Source organism: Bufo gargarizans, chromosome 2 (assembly GCF_014858855.1).
Source record: "Bufo gargarizans isolate SCDJY-AF-19 chromosome 2, ASM1485885v1, whole genome shotgun sequence".
NCBI lineage: Eukaryota > Metazoa > Chordata > Amphibia > Anura > Bufonidae > Bufo > Bufo gargarizans.
In genome coordinates, this window is record NC_058081.1 from 455220200 (window position 1) to 455235918 (window position 15719).

The following is a 15719-nucleotide window of genomic DNA, read 5'->3' on the forward strand; positions in this document are numbered from 1 at the left end:
GTGCCTGCGCCGCCTACTTCATTCATAAAGTAGGCGGCGCAGGCACGTCACCTGACATCAGTGAGTTCCGGCCGGCTCTGCCTGCTACAGGACATTTAGTAAGTAGTACAGATGGGGCTGGGGATTGGAACTTAAATTAAGGTTATTAATATAAAACGTTTAGTCAATAAAGCAGTGAGTGAGCGGCGGGGCCGGAGTACAGTGACCGCACCGGCCCATCCGCATTTGCATGCCACCGGCCCCTCCTCCCTCCCACAGGTTTAGCTTAGGTATATTAGGGCATCTGTGGATGCCATCCACAGATCCCCCTCCATAACAGTGCCTCCACAGATCACCCCCCATAACAGTGCCCCCTCAGATCTCCCCATAACAGTGCCATCCACAGATACGCCCATAATAATGCCATCCACAGATCCCCCATAACAGTGCCATCCACAGATCCCCCATAGTAGTGTCATGCACAGACCACCATTAGTTCAAAACCCACCAAAAGCACACTTTTTGGTTAAAAATATTTTTTTCTTATTTTCCTCCTCAAAAACCTAGATGCGTCTTATGGGCCGGTGCATCTTATAGGGCGAAAAATACGGTAATTTTTTTTCTTCCACTAATACATGGCAAACTGGGCTTCCGAATATATCACTGCACCGCTGAGCGGCAATTAGGCCCTAATTTTTCCCCACTTTTACATAAAAGGCTGTTCAACAGAGAAGAACAACGCTGGATGGCAAATATATTTTAATTTCGCCATTAATACACTGAAAACAGAGCTTCAAAATATATCACAGCACCGCAGAGTGTCAATTTGGCCCAAATTTTTTTCTACTTTTACACAACAGGCTTTTCAACAGATGTATGCAACGCTGGACGGCGAATATATTTTTATTTTGCCAGTAATACACTGAAAACAGGGCTTCAGAATATATCACAGCATCGCAGAATGTCAATTAGGCCCAAATTTTGTTCTACTTTTACACAACAGGCTTTTCAACAGATACCGTATATGCGACGCTGGACGGCGAATATATTTCTATTTCGCCAGTAATACACTGAAAACAGGGCTTCAGAATATATCACTGCAACGCAGAACGTCAATTAGGCCCAAAATTTGTTCTACTTTTACACAACAGGCTTTTTAACTAAATAGGCCACTAAACGCTTTCACCACAAATAACTACAACAAGGAAGTGCGCATATATTTTTCTTTTTGTACTGAAATAGGCCACTAAACGCTTTCAACACATATAAGTGCAGAAGTGAACTGAGAATATATTTTTACTTTCGTACCCAAATAGGCCACTAAACACTTTCACCACAAATAACGGCAACAGTGAAATGCGTATATATATATATTTTTTGGTAATGAAATAGGCCACTAAACGCTTTCACCACAAATAACTGCAACAGTAAAATGCGTATATATTTTTCTTTTTGTTTTGAATATAGGCCACTAAACGCTTTCACCACAAAAAACTGCAACAGTGAAGTGCATAGATATTTTTCTTTTTGTACTGAAATAGGCCACTAAACGCTTTCACCACAAATAACTGCAACAGTGAAGTGCATAGATATTTTCTTTTTGTACTGAAATAGGCCACTAAATGCTATTATTACATTCAACAGCAGAAGTAAAATGCATATATATTTTTCTTTTTGCAAATAGGCCACTAAACGATTTCACCACAAATAACTGCAAAAGTGAACTGCATATATATTTATCGTTTTGTACTGAAATAGGCCAGTAAATGCTTTAAGTTCAAATAACTGCAAAAGTGAACTGTGTATATATTTCTCTTTTTGTACTGAAATAAGGCAGTAAATGCTTTTAGCGCAAATAACTGCAAAAGTGAACAGCGTATATATTTATCTTTTTGCACTGAAATAGGCCAGTGAATGCTTTTAGCGCAAATAACAGAGATAGACCTGACTGCCCAGGACATTTATAGTCAATGGGCGGTCGGGAAGTAGTTAATATGGTTGTAGCCCCTTTCCTTAAGTCTTCCACCCAACTGCAAGACATGTTGAAAATGGCCAGGAAAAGGGAACTGCGTATATATTTCTCTTTTTGCACAGAAATAGGCCACTAAACGCTTTCAGCGCAAATAACTGCAACAGTAAAATGCGTATATGTTTTTCTTTTTGTACTGAAATAGGCCACTAAATGCTTTCACCACAAATAACTGCAACAGTGAAGTGCGTAGATATTTTTCTTTTTGTACTGAAATAGGTCACTAAACCCTTTCACCACATTTAACTGCAGAAGTGAAATGCGTATATATTTTTCTTTCTGTACTGAAATAGGCCACTAAACACTTTCACCCAAATAACTGCAAAAGTGAACTGCATATATATTTCTGTTTCTTTACAAATAGGCCAGTAAACGCTTTTAGCGCAAATAACTGCAAAAGCGAACTGTGTATATATTTTTCTTTTTGCACTTAAATAGGCCAGTACACGCTTTCAGCGCAAATAACTGCAACAGTGAACTGCTTATATATTTCTCTTTTTGTACTGAAATAGGCCAGTAAATACTTTTAGCGCAAATAACTGCAAAAGTGAACTGCGTATATATTTCTATTTTTGCAAAAAACTAGGCCACTAAGCGCTTTCAGCGGAAATAACTGCAAAAGTGAACTGTGCATATATTTCTCTTTTTGTACTGAAATAGGTCAGTAAACGTTTTTAGCGCAAATAACTGCAAAAGTGAACTGTGTATATATTTCTCTTTTTGTACTGAAATACGCTACTGAACGCTTTCACCACATATTGCTGCAGAAGTGAACTGCATATATATTTTTCTATTTCCACAGATATAAGCCACTAAAGGCTTTTCAACATAGAACTTGCACCCCAAGAACAAATTGCTGGAATGGCAGAGCTGTATAATGGCTATTTGGATCCCCAAGTAATCTTTCCCTGCACTTGTAAATTGCTTTTTTTTCACAATGAGGTTTTCCCTATCACTGTCCCTAGCGCCTGTTCTGACGTTTCTCCCTGCTCTAAGATGCTGTGAAATGATTCCTCCCTATCCTTTCCCTGCACTTCTAAATCGTTTTTTTTTTCACAATGCAATGAGGTTTTCCAATCACTCTCCCTAGCGCGTGCAACGTCTCTACCTGCACACAGAATAGTGGAAAATAGCGGAACCAAAGATGGCTGCAGGTATTTATAGGGCTGTGACATCACAGGGCTGGCTGGCTACTGATTGGCTGCATGCATGGCATTATGAGTGATCCCGCCTTCCCAGAGTTCCTTGCCCTATGTCCTCACACGTATAGCCTCCATTGTAGCTGCCATTTTAGGAAAAATTGTGATTCGTTACCACAAAGCGTGAGGAAATTTGCATTAGTTGCAGATCACATTTTTCCTGAAATTCAGATTGAATTCCGCTTCATCAGCTTTGATTCGCTCATCTCTAATGGTCTTGTGTGGGGGCTCATTTTTTGTGGGATGAGGTGACGTTTTTCTTGCTACCATTTTGGGGTACATATGACTTTTTGATTAACATTATGTTTTTTGGGAGGTGAGCTCACTAAAAATATCGGTTTTGGCGCAATATTTATATTTAATTTTTTTGGGGGGGTTCACCTTATGAGGTAGATCATATGATATTATTTTAGAGCCGATCATTGCGGACGTGGTGATACTAAATATGTCTCTTTTATAATTTTTCTTTTATTTTAAAAAATTTTTAAATAACGGATTTGGGGGAAAATGTATATATTTTTTTCAAAACACTTAATTTGTTTAATTTTTTTAATTTTTTATTTTACACTTTGTATCCTCCATAAGGTCATACAAAACCTCTGGGGGACATTTAACTTCATTATTTTTTTTTTACTATTGTTTTCTCCTGTAGCTGGGGCTGACATAGTAGCCCCAGTTACAGGGAAATACACCCCCCAGAGAGGCTGCTAAGCACTATACCGTGCTGTACAGCCTCAGTGCATGGCTGATCCGACAGCTCCTGGACTACTCCAGCCTCGCCGGTCACATGACCACCTGGCTGGGACAGGAAGCAGCATAGAGCTTCCTGATCTGTATCTCATTGAGCGCTGTGTATACAGCGATCTGGAAGGCAGGGACACCCAGGAATGGTCCCGCCTTCTCCCTGGGGTGCCATGATGTCACTGACAGCGGGCCCCCCACTCGGCTGTTGCAAGATTAACGTTCAGCTGCCATCTCTGAAAGGACGTTACAGAACGTCCATTCAGAGATAAACCTGACTGCCCAGGTGGTTAATATGGTTGTAGCCCCTTTCCTTAAGTCTTCCACCCAACTGCAAGACATGTTGAAAATGGCCAGGGAAAGGAAACTGTGCATGCATGGCCGATGCAAGGATTTTTGCCAACACAAGCAAAGTTACATTTTGCCGCCCCCCTGTCACATCACCCCTCCCCTCATGTCACATTTCTCCCCCATGTCAGATTTGACCGCCTCCACTCCATGTCATATTTCTTCCCCTCAATGTCACATTTCTCCCCTTTGATTTCACATTTCTCCCCCTCCATGTCACATCACCCCTTCCTTTTTACATCACCCCCTTTGTGTCACATTTTTCGCCCCATGGCACATTTCTCCCCTCCATCATGATTTATTTAACCACCTCAGCCCCCCTAGCTTAAACACCCTTAATGACCAGACCACTTTTTACAATTCTGCACTACACTACTTTCACCGTTTATTGCTCGGTCATGCAACTTACCACCCAAATGAATTTTACCCCCTTTAGTTCTCACTAATAGAGTTTTCATTTGGTGGTAATGCATTGCTGCTGACATTTTAACTTTTTTTGTTATTAATCGAAATTTAACGAAATTTTTGCAAAAAAATGACATTTTTCACTTTCAGTTGTAATTCAGTTTTAACATCTATTTATAAATTTTTCTCTAAATTTATTGTTCTACATGTCTTTGATAAAAAAAAAATGTTTGGGTAAAAAAAAAAAATGGTTTGGGTAAAAGTTATAGCGTTTACAAACTATGGTACAAAAATGTGAATTTCCGCTTTTTGAAGCAGCTCTGACTTTCTGAGCACCTGTCATGTTTCCTGAGGTTCTACAATGCCCAGACAGTAGAAAACCCCCACAAATTACCCCATTTCGGAAAGTAGACACCCTAAGGTATTTGCTTATGGGCATTGTCAGTTCATAGAACTTTTTATTTTTTGTCACAAGTTAGCGGAAAAAGATGATTTTTTTTTTCCTTACAAAGTCTCATATTCCACTAACTTGTGACAAAAAATAAAAACTTCCATGAACTCACTATGCCCATCACGAAATCACTTGGGGTGTCTTCTTTCCAAAATGGGGTCACTTGTGGGGTAGTTATACTGCCCTGGCAATTTAGGGGCCCTAAAGAAGTAGTTTGAAATCAAAATGTGTAAAAAATGCCCTGTGAAATCCCTTTGCCCACCTAGGCTGCAAAAAAGTGTCACATGTGGTATCGCCGTACTCAGGAGAAGTTGGGCAATGTGTTTTGGGGTGTCTTTTTACATATACCCATGCTGGGTGAGATAAATATCTCGGTCAAATGCCAACTTTGTATAACAAAATGGGAAAAGTTGTCTTTTGCCGAGATATTTCTCTCACCCAGCATGGGTATATGTAAAATGACACCCCAAAACACATTGCCCAACTTCTCCTGAGTACAGCGATACCACATGTGTGACACTTTTTTGCAGCCTAGGTGGGCAAAGGGGCCCAAATTCCAAAGCGCACCTTTAGGATTTCACAGGGCATTATTTACAAATTTTGATTTCAAACTACTTCTCACTAAGGAGGCCCCTAAAAAGCCCGGACAGTATAACTACCCCACAAGTGACCCCATTTTGGAAAGAAGACATCCCAAGGTATTCCGTGAGGGGCATGGCGAGTTCCTAGAATTTTTAATTTTTTGTCGAAAGTTAGTGGAATATGAGACTTTGTAAGAAAAAAATAATAATCATCATTTTCCGCTAACTTGTGACAAAAAAAAAAAAATTCTAGGAACTTGCCATGCCCCTCACGGAATACCTTGGGGTGTCTTCTTTCCAAAATGGGGTCACTTGTGGGGTAGTTATACTGCCCTGGCTTTTTAGGGGTCCTAATGCGTGAGAAGTAGTTTGAAATCAAAATGTGTAAAAAAAAAATGCCCTGTGAAATCCTAAAGGTGCTCTTTGGAATGTGGGCCCCTTTGCGCATGTATGCTGCAAAAAAGTGTCACACGTGGTATCGCCGTACTCAGGAGAAGTTGGGCAATGTGTTTTGGGGTGTCATTTTACATATACCTATGCTGGGTGAGAGAAATATCTCGGCAAAAGACAACTTTTCCCATTTTTTAATACAAAGTTGGCATTTGACCAAGATATTTATCTCACCCAGCATGGGTATATGTAAAAAGACACCCCAAAACACATTTCCCTACTTCTCCTGAGTACGGCGATACCACATGTGTGACACTTTTTTGCAGCCTACATGCGCAAAGGGGCCAAATTCCTTTTAGGAGGGCATTTTTAGACATTTGGATTCCAGACTTCTCTTCACGCTTTAGGGCCCCTAAAATGCCAGGGCAGTATAAATACCCCACATGCGACCCCATTTTGGAAAGAAGACACCCCAAGGTATTCAATGAGGGGCATGGCGAGTTCATAGAAGATTTTGGGGGGGGGGGCACAAGTTAGCGGAAATAGATTTTTTTTTTTGATTTTTCTCACAAAGTTTCTGTTTCCGCTAACTTGGGACAAAAAGTTAAATCTTTCATGGACTCAATATGCCCCTCAACAAATACGTTGGGATGTCTTCTTTTCAAAATGGGGTCACATGTTTTAGGGGCCCTAAAGTGTGAGAAGAAGTCTGGAATATAAATGTCTAAAGAAATTTTACGCATTTGGATTCCGTGAGGGGTATGGTGAGTTCATGTGAGTCGGCCTTATGCTCCTGTAATTTGCCCACTGGCTCCTGGTATTTGCCCACTGGCACAGGTAGGAGAGTGTTAGGTCCTGGGCTACTTGAGAAACCTTGTCGCGGTGCCCGGGCTTAGACATGTCCTACACCGTAGGACATGTTGACTAATCTCTCAATTTTAAAACCAGTTTGAGCATTTAGTAATACCGCAGAGTGCACCTGTCTTTTGCTATTTTGTTATATTGTTATATTGATTATCACATCCACACAATTGTTACCTTGTGTAGGATGTCTATTGTGGTACTTGTGGTTCGCTGCGGGCATCCTCCACCGTATGCATGTTTGCTGGGGATTGCCATTAGCAACGGGCCACAAGTGCAGGATTTGCTCCCCTATATATATGCACGACTGCATGTGGGTTTGAGCACCTCCTGCTATACCACGTCATTCCATTCAGTTTGTATATATAGAGATTCCTGGAGGTATATAAACTCCAATTTAAATGTGCCTGTTTTCCATCTACAGGCCACATTTAGGTGCACCTGTGAGGCCTGGGCCATACCAGACAGTCTTGAGTGGGACTTGCAGACTCCTCCCTCCTCCCATTGCAAGCATGGATACATGCTGGAGGTAACTGGTGAGTTGTTTGTGAGTTGGCCTTATGCTCCTGTAATTTGCCCACTGGCTCCTGGTATTTGCCCACTGGCACAGGTAGGAGAGTGTTAGGTCCTGGGCTACTTGAGAAACCTTGTCGCGGTGCCCGGGCTTAGACATGTCCTACACCGTAGGACATGTTGACTAATCTCTCAATTTTAAAACCAGTTTGAGTATTTAGTAATACCGCAGAGTGCACCTGTCTTTTGCTATTTTGTTATATTGTTATATTGATTATCACATCCACACAATTGTTACCTTGTGTAGGATGTCTATTGTGGTACTTGTGGTTCGCTGCGGGCATCCTCCACCGTATGCATGTTTGCTGGGGATTGCCATTAGCAACGGGCCACAAGTGCAGGATTTGCTCCCCTATATATATGCACGACTGCATGTGGGTTTGAGCACCTCCTGCTATACCACGTCATTCCATTCAGTTTGTATATATAGAGATTCCTGGAGGTATATAAACTCCAATTTAAATGTGCCTGTTTTCCATCTACAGGCCACATTTAGGTGCACCTGTGAGGCCTGGGCCATACCAGACAGTCTTGAGTGGGACTTGCAGACTCCTCCCTCCTCCCATTGCAAGCATGGATACATGCTGGAGGTAACTGGTGAGTTGTTTGTGAGTCGGCCTTATGCTCCTGTAATTTGCCCACTGGCTCCTGGTATTTGCCCACTGGCACAGGTAGGAGAGTGTTAGGTCCTGGGCTACTTGAGAAACCTTGTCGCGGTGCCCGGGCTTAGACATGTCCTACACCGTAGGACATGTTGACTAATCTCTCAATTTTAAAACCAGTTTGAGTATTTAGTAATACCGCAGAGTGCACCTGTCTTTTGCTATTTTGTTATATTGTTATATTGATTATCACATCCACACAATTGTTACCTTGTGTAGGATGTCTACTGTGGTACTTGTGGTTCGCTGCGGGCATCCTCCACCGTATGCATGTTTGCTGGGGATTGCCATTAGCAACGGGCCACAAGTGCAGGATTTGCTCCCCTATATATATGCACGACTGCATGTGGGTTTGAGCACCTCCTGCTATACCACGTCATTCCATTCAGTTTGTATATATTGAGTTCATGTGAGATTTTATTTTTTGACACAAGTTAGTGGAATATGAGAATATGAGACTTTGTAAGAAAAAAAAAAAATCAATTTCCGCTAACTTGTGCCAAAAAAATTTCTAAATGGAGCCTTACAGGGGGGTGATCAATGACAGGGGGGTGATCAGGGAGTGTATATGGGGTGATCACCCCCCTGTCATTGATCACCCCCCTATAAGGCTCTATTCAGACGTCCGTATGTGTTTTGCGGATACGATCCATGGATCCGTGGATCCGTAAAACACATGCGAACGTCTGAATGGAGCCTAACAGGGGGTGATCAATGGCAGGGGGGTGATCAGGGAGTCTATATGGGGTGATCAGGGGTTAATAAGGGGTTAATAAGTGACAGGGGGTGTGGTGTAGTGTGGTGCTTGGTGCTACTTTACTGAGCTGCCTGTGTCCTCTGGTGGTCGATCCAAGCAAAAGGGACCACCACAGGACCAGGTAGCAGGTATATTAGATGCTGTTATCAAAACAGTGTCTAATATACCTGTTAGGGCTTAAAAAAAATCATATCTACAGCCTGCCAGCGAACGATCGCCGATGACAGGCTGTAGATCCACTCTCTTACCTTCCGATCCTGTGAACGCGCGCGCCTGTGTGCGCGCGTTCACAGGAAGTCTCGCGTCTCGCGAGATGATGCATAGATGCGTCACTCTGCCTGGGACAGCCGCCTCCGGACCGCGATCTTGCGTTAGGCGGTCCGGAGGCGGTTAAAGAGGACCTTTTATGGGTCCAAACATTGTAAGATAACTATGTGTATATGTAGTGCGCCGCCCAGGGATCTTCCTGCACTTACTATTATTCCTGGGCGCCGCTCCGTTCGCCAGCTGTGGCCCCCGTTACCATCTCCGGTGCTGTATGATAATTACTACTATTGGAGCAATGGGGACGAGACTTCTCTGCTGAGCGTTCCTTCTTCCTGGTTATAGCGCTGTAGCTGTAGCGCTGTGAGTTTTTTTTTCTCCCTGGCTGTGACGCTCTGCGCTGTGATTGGACAGCGCTACAGCCAGGAAGAAGGAACGCCCAGGGAGAAAGCTGATGTCTCCTCCCTGTTGTGAAGTTAGTAGTAATTAGCATATGGTGCAGGAGACAGTAATGGGGGCCACAGCTGGCGAATGGAGCGGTGCCCAGTGATAATAGTAAGTGCAGTGAGATCCTTGGGCGCCGTGCTACATATACAGATATATATATATTTTTTAAAGTTTCATTTTTGCCGCCCCCATCCCCCTTGGCTCAGCGTCTCTGCGCCCTAAGGCAGCCACTTGGTGGTGGTGCCTCCTGACCTGTGAAAAGTAGAGAACTGCAGTGGAATGGACCCCCCACACTAAGGGTCCATTCACACGTCCGTTGTTTCTTTCCTGATCTGTTCCGATTTTTGCTGAACAGATCTGGACCAGAACTGTACCCATTCATTTTCAATGGGTCCTGAAAAAAAATCAGACATTGTGCTGTCCGATTTTTTTCAGGACCCATTGAAAATGAATTGGTCTAGATCTGGTCCAGATCTGTTCAGCAAAAAACGGAACAGATCAGGAAAGAAACAACGGAAGTGTGAATGGACCCTTAGCTGCAGCAGAAAATACACTCCCCTTGAGCTGTCAGCTTGATATAAATCTAGAAGAATGAATGCTGAGATCTCTGGATCCATGTGAGGCACAGGGCTGGTTCTAGCTTTGTTAAAAAGAGATTGTCATGTACTATGTGATGTCCGATTTTCATTTTTTACATTAATCAGGAGTAACCCCTTTAAAAAGCAAAAAATCTATATGCTTAGTTTTCTCTTTGGTTAGCTAAAAAAATAAAATAAAATCTGGGTAGTGATCTGTAATATTAATTGAGGAGTAAGAGTTATATGGGATAAAGTCTGTATTATCCTGAATAGAGATGAGCAAGGTTTTGAAAAAATTAGATTTAGCAGTTTTGCTGAACTTTGTTAAGAAATTTGATTTGTTACGAGTTACTTTGTCACAAATCGCTTTTCATTGTATGGAGCGGGCGTAATGACGGGGGAATGGTGGTCGCCCTGCTCCCTGTCATTTAACCCCTCAGATGCCGAGTTCAATGCTGATTGTGGCATCTGAGACTCACATTTAGGTGCTCAGGGGGTTAATCTGGGGTTAAAAGAAATTATACTGATGAGTAGTGTTTGGCCATGTGGCCATGTGGCCATGAGGTGAGTATAATTTTACTTTCTGCCACCATTTCAGGAAAAATTTATTCATTATACCGAAGCGTGAGGAAATTCGGCTTAGTGCCAACTTCCTTTTTTTCCTAAACTTTGAATCAAATTTCACTTAGGATGATTCTATTCGCTCACCACTAATTCCGAACGCAGTCACATCATGAAGAAATGTTAAACTGGCATTGTTAGGCCTCCTGTTAATCTAGTGAAAATGTCAATTCTATTCAGTATACACTATCATCCAATATTTATACAGCTGGAACATATTAAAAAAGGCTGGATAGCACATTACATGTATAATAAAATTTAAATCAAAGAGACAACTGTTATCTTTTCAAGAATATGCCGCCTCCACTTTTTTCCTGGCTTATAAATCTATCTACATCGAAATCTCTCCATAGGCCACATATTTCAGAAGACACTTTATATCTAGATAAAATTTTCAGGGACAGATTTTTATTTCTACCATATAAGTTATATGCATAATTGTCATCATATTTAAAGGACTAACCCTTAACGTAAAGAGGTTTTCTATCCATTCATCAACCATGGTAAAATAATCATGGTCACAAATCCAGTTGAAAACTTAGGTTGTGTTAGGGTAACACAATTAGAATACCAGTCTCCCAGAGCAGGCTGTGATATTTCACAGTAGGACTCATTTGCTAGTCATGGGAGTCTCAGTCTTTTTTTTTTTTTTTTTTTTTTTCGTAGGCACCTGGGGACACAATTTGTAGGCAGAGTGCTATCCATGGGACACAATTGGTTGGGAACACGCATTATAATTTTGTGGGGGCACAAAAAAACATTATTCATGTGCAGGGGGACAAAGGTGACATTTTGTGGGATACTGAAAGAAGTAATATTGCTGAGTGGGGCCTGCTGGGATCTCTATTGCTCTTTTGGAATGACATTTTTACTTCGTAGAGCACCAAGTGGCATTATAACAATCTGGGACACAATTACATCTATGGATGTTGAATTTGCTTAGAGGTGAAGAAAACATAGGGTGGGCGGTGAGAAATTGAAAAGGCAAAGATATCTATGTGTTCAATTTTGCAGAGATGAGCCATAATCGGAAGTCATCATGGTGGTTTGGGCAAGATGGTAAAGAAAAGGATTGGGAGTGTTTACAATCAGATATATTGCATGTGAATTATTAGATTTAACTATATATTACCTTAACAATTTCTGCTGATTCAGTGGTTAGGACTATTGCCATGCAACATTGGGATCCTCTGGGCAAAACCAACATAGAGTTTATATGTTTTCCCTGTATTAGTGTGGGTTTCCAGGCAGTACTCTGGTCTCCTCATACATTCCAAAAACCAACCTTAGTATGCATGTACCTAAAATAGTGTTATCAGATTTTAATCCAGTTGAGGACTATCTGCGGTATGTATGGCGTCAAGAAAGGGAAAAACTAACATGATTTTAACCTATTAACCCCTTCAGGACCCAGTCATTTTTATTTTTTTTTCCTTCATTTTTACTCAAAGCCTTCCCATAACTTTTTTTATTGCCTACGATGTTTTTTTTAAAAATTGTTTATTTATTTTTATTTAAATTTTGGGGAAAGGCAGGTGATTTGACTTTCTTTTTTTAAATATTTTTAGAAACATTTTTTCTTTCTTTTATACTTTTTAATAGTTGCCCTAGGAAAAGTAAACAAACAATCAATCATTAGATTGGTTCTCTTATAGACTCTAATGCATTAGCATTGGAGTCGATAAAAATTTGACTATGTTCTTATGGAGCTCTGCCACAGGCGAGGTCTCCATAGAAACCTATCTGCCGCAGCCTCAGTTCAATCAGGAGGACTGAGTCTGCCGCACACACCATCCTGCTTCTCTTCTAGGGCATGCTGTTGACCACCCAGAAGCACGCACTCCTGGGTTTTTGAGCTCACAGATGCAGTTGTCACATTTGACCATGGCATCTGAGGGTTTAAATGTGTGAGATTGACGTCATGATTGATTGCGGTGGCTATAGCCTCGCTGCGCTTGCGAGCAGGCACCATATTTAAATATCCAAAATCCTGAAGTAAATTTACAGTGGGAGGGAGGAAGGGATTGAGGTGGTTGCATTCCATCAGAGACCTATTCCATCCTATCTACCTATTGAGTATAGTAAGGCACATACAATTTTACAGATTACAGTTTTCAAAAACAAATTCGGAGTTACTGTAGAATGTGCAGATTTTATTAGAAACATCTGAGTATGATGTCCTCAAAACTAATTACACATGCGTGAAAGATTCGACTGAAAAAAGGCGGGCAGTGAAAAGTTGAACAATAACATATGCTGCAATAGCGCAAACATCATCTGCAATTATTCATATTCTTCTCTTTTAGGAGTAATAAAGCATGAATTAGGATTTTAGGACTAAATTAAGTGTAGATAGTAATTTATAACCATCAACAAACTTGAAAAGTAAAAATATAAATAATACTAATGTATTTTGATTGGTAAGAACACAATGGGGATTGTACAGTGGTGGCCAAAAGTTTTGAGAATTACATAAATATTGGAAATTGGAAAAGTTGCTGCTTATGTTTTTATAATAGCAATTTGCATATACTCCAGAATGTTACGAAGAGTGATCAGATGAATTGCATAGTCCTTCTTTGCCATGAAAATTAACTTAATCCCAAAAAAACCTTTCCACTGCATTTCATTGCTGTTATTTAAGAACCTGCTGAGATCATTTCAGTAATCGTCTTGTTAACTCAGGTGAGAATGTTGACGAGCACAAGGCTGGAGATCATTATGTCAGGCTGATTGGGTTAAAATGGCAGACATGATCTGTTAAAAGGAGGGTGATGCTTGAAATCATTGTTCTTCCATTGTTAACCATGGTGACCTGCAAAGAAACGCGTGCAGCCATCATTGCGTTGCATAAAAATGGCTTCACAGGCAAGGATATTGTGGCTACTAAGATTGCACCTCAATCAACAATTTATTGGATCATCAAGAACTTCAAGTAAAGAGGTTCAGTTCTTGTTAAGAAGGCTTCAGGGTGTCCAAGAAAGACCTGCAAGTGCCAGGATCGTCTCCTAAAGAGGATTCAGCTGCGGGATCGGAGTGCCACCAGTGCAGAGCTTGCTCAGGAATGGCAGCAGGCAGGTGTGAGCTCATCTGCACGCACAGTGAGGCGAAGACTTTTGGAAGATGGCCTGGTGTCAAGAAGGGCAGCAAAGAAGCCACTTCTCTCCAAAAAAAACATCAGGGACAGATTGATCTTCTGCAGAAAATATGGTGAATGGACTGCTGAGGACTGGGGCAAAGTCATATTCTCTGATGAAGCCTCTTTCCGATTGTTTGGGGGCATCAGGAAAAAGGCTTGTCCGGAGAAGAAAAGGTGAGCGCTACCATCAGTCCTGTGTCATGCCAACAGTAAAGCATCCTGAGACCATTCATGTGTGGGGTTGCTTCTCATCCAAGGGAGTGGGCTCACTCACAATTTTGCCCAAAAACACAGCCATGAATAAAGAATGGTACCGAAACACCCTCCAACAGCAACTTCTTCCAACAATCCAACAACAGTTTGGTGAAGAACAATGCATATGCCATAAGGCAAAAGTGATAACTAAGTGGCTCGGGGACCAAAACGTTGAAATTTTGGGTCCATGGCCTGGAAACTCCCCAGATCTTAATCCCATTGAAAACTTGTGGTCAATCCTCAGGAGGCGGGTGGACAAACAAAAACCCACTAATTCTGACAAACTCCAAGAAGTGATTATGAAAGAATGGGTTGCTATCAGTCAGGAATTGGCCCAGAAGTTGATTGAGAGCATGCCCAGTCAAATACTGACTCTTTGCATAAATGTCATGTAATTGTCGATAAAATCAAATTGGTGGTGGCTGCTCTCTATGTAGCTATATGATGTGGTGCTGCAAATCCAAAGAGAGGACACCCTACCTCTCGGATGTGGATAATATTTTCAAAATAGAAGGTGAGGACGAGCACTCACACAGTTGGCATACATTTATTAAGAACCTGATATAATTAATCAGCTAAAATGCATAAAACAATAATACAATAAAATAATGTACATCTATTCAGTTAGCCACAATGGGATGCTCACTGATGTCAAGTGATTTGACAGTCTCTGTCCGTCCTGTGGAAAAATATGATGATAGAAGACCTAATTGGCCTAATGTCCACAAAATTCAAGCAAGAGATAATACTTTTAGAGGTGTAGCTCCTCAAGTTTTGCTGTTGTACCAATATGGTAGGTAATGGCAGATAACAGATGATAGTCCCGTCACATGTGATGTTATTATTGACAGAGAGCTTATTCGCTTTATAATTGTCGGCTTTACAGCCGCTTACCTCCCCTTCGTATGTCCCTTCAGTCCTGCGGTTCGCTTCAGACTGAATGAAACAGGGCTCGTCGGTTGCGGCTTGTTCTGTTGGTATATTTGATAGCCGGATTTACCAGCTGCCGATCGCTTACCTCCAAGATCTGTAGTATGCAGCAAACGTGAGAGGCCTCCGGCTGGTAAGAGGCTAGCGTCTCACGTGGTGCTGTTGGTATCCGGGTTTGATACTAGCGGGGTACAAATTACGTCACTTCCTGTGACGTGTTCTCTTCAGTGCATCCGATGTATCCGAAATGAATTTTTCCGATTTCAGAAGGTATACTACCAAAGTTCAATTTGCATGGCCATGCAATAGAAGAAATGCCGACAGGTATACAGCGCAATCCCAGACGCGTTTCGGGAGTTCTCACACTCCCTTCCTCAGTGGTTGCGCCATACCTGTCTCCAGCCCACTTTTATACCTCCCCAGGTCCCCTTCAAAATCTGGACCGGAGTTTTGGATAGCACTGTTGTATTCCTGTATATTTTGATATTGGGACTTCTGATTTTCATAAA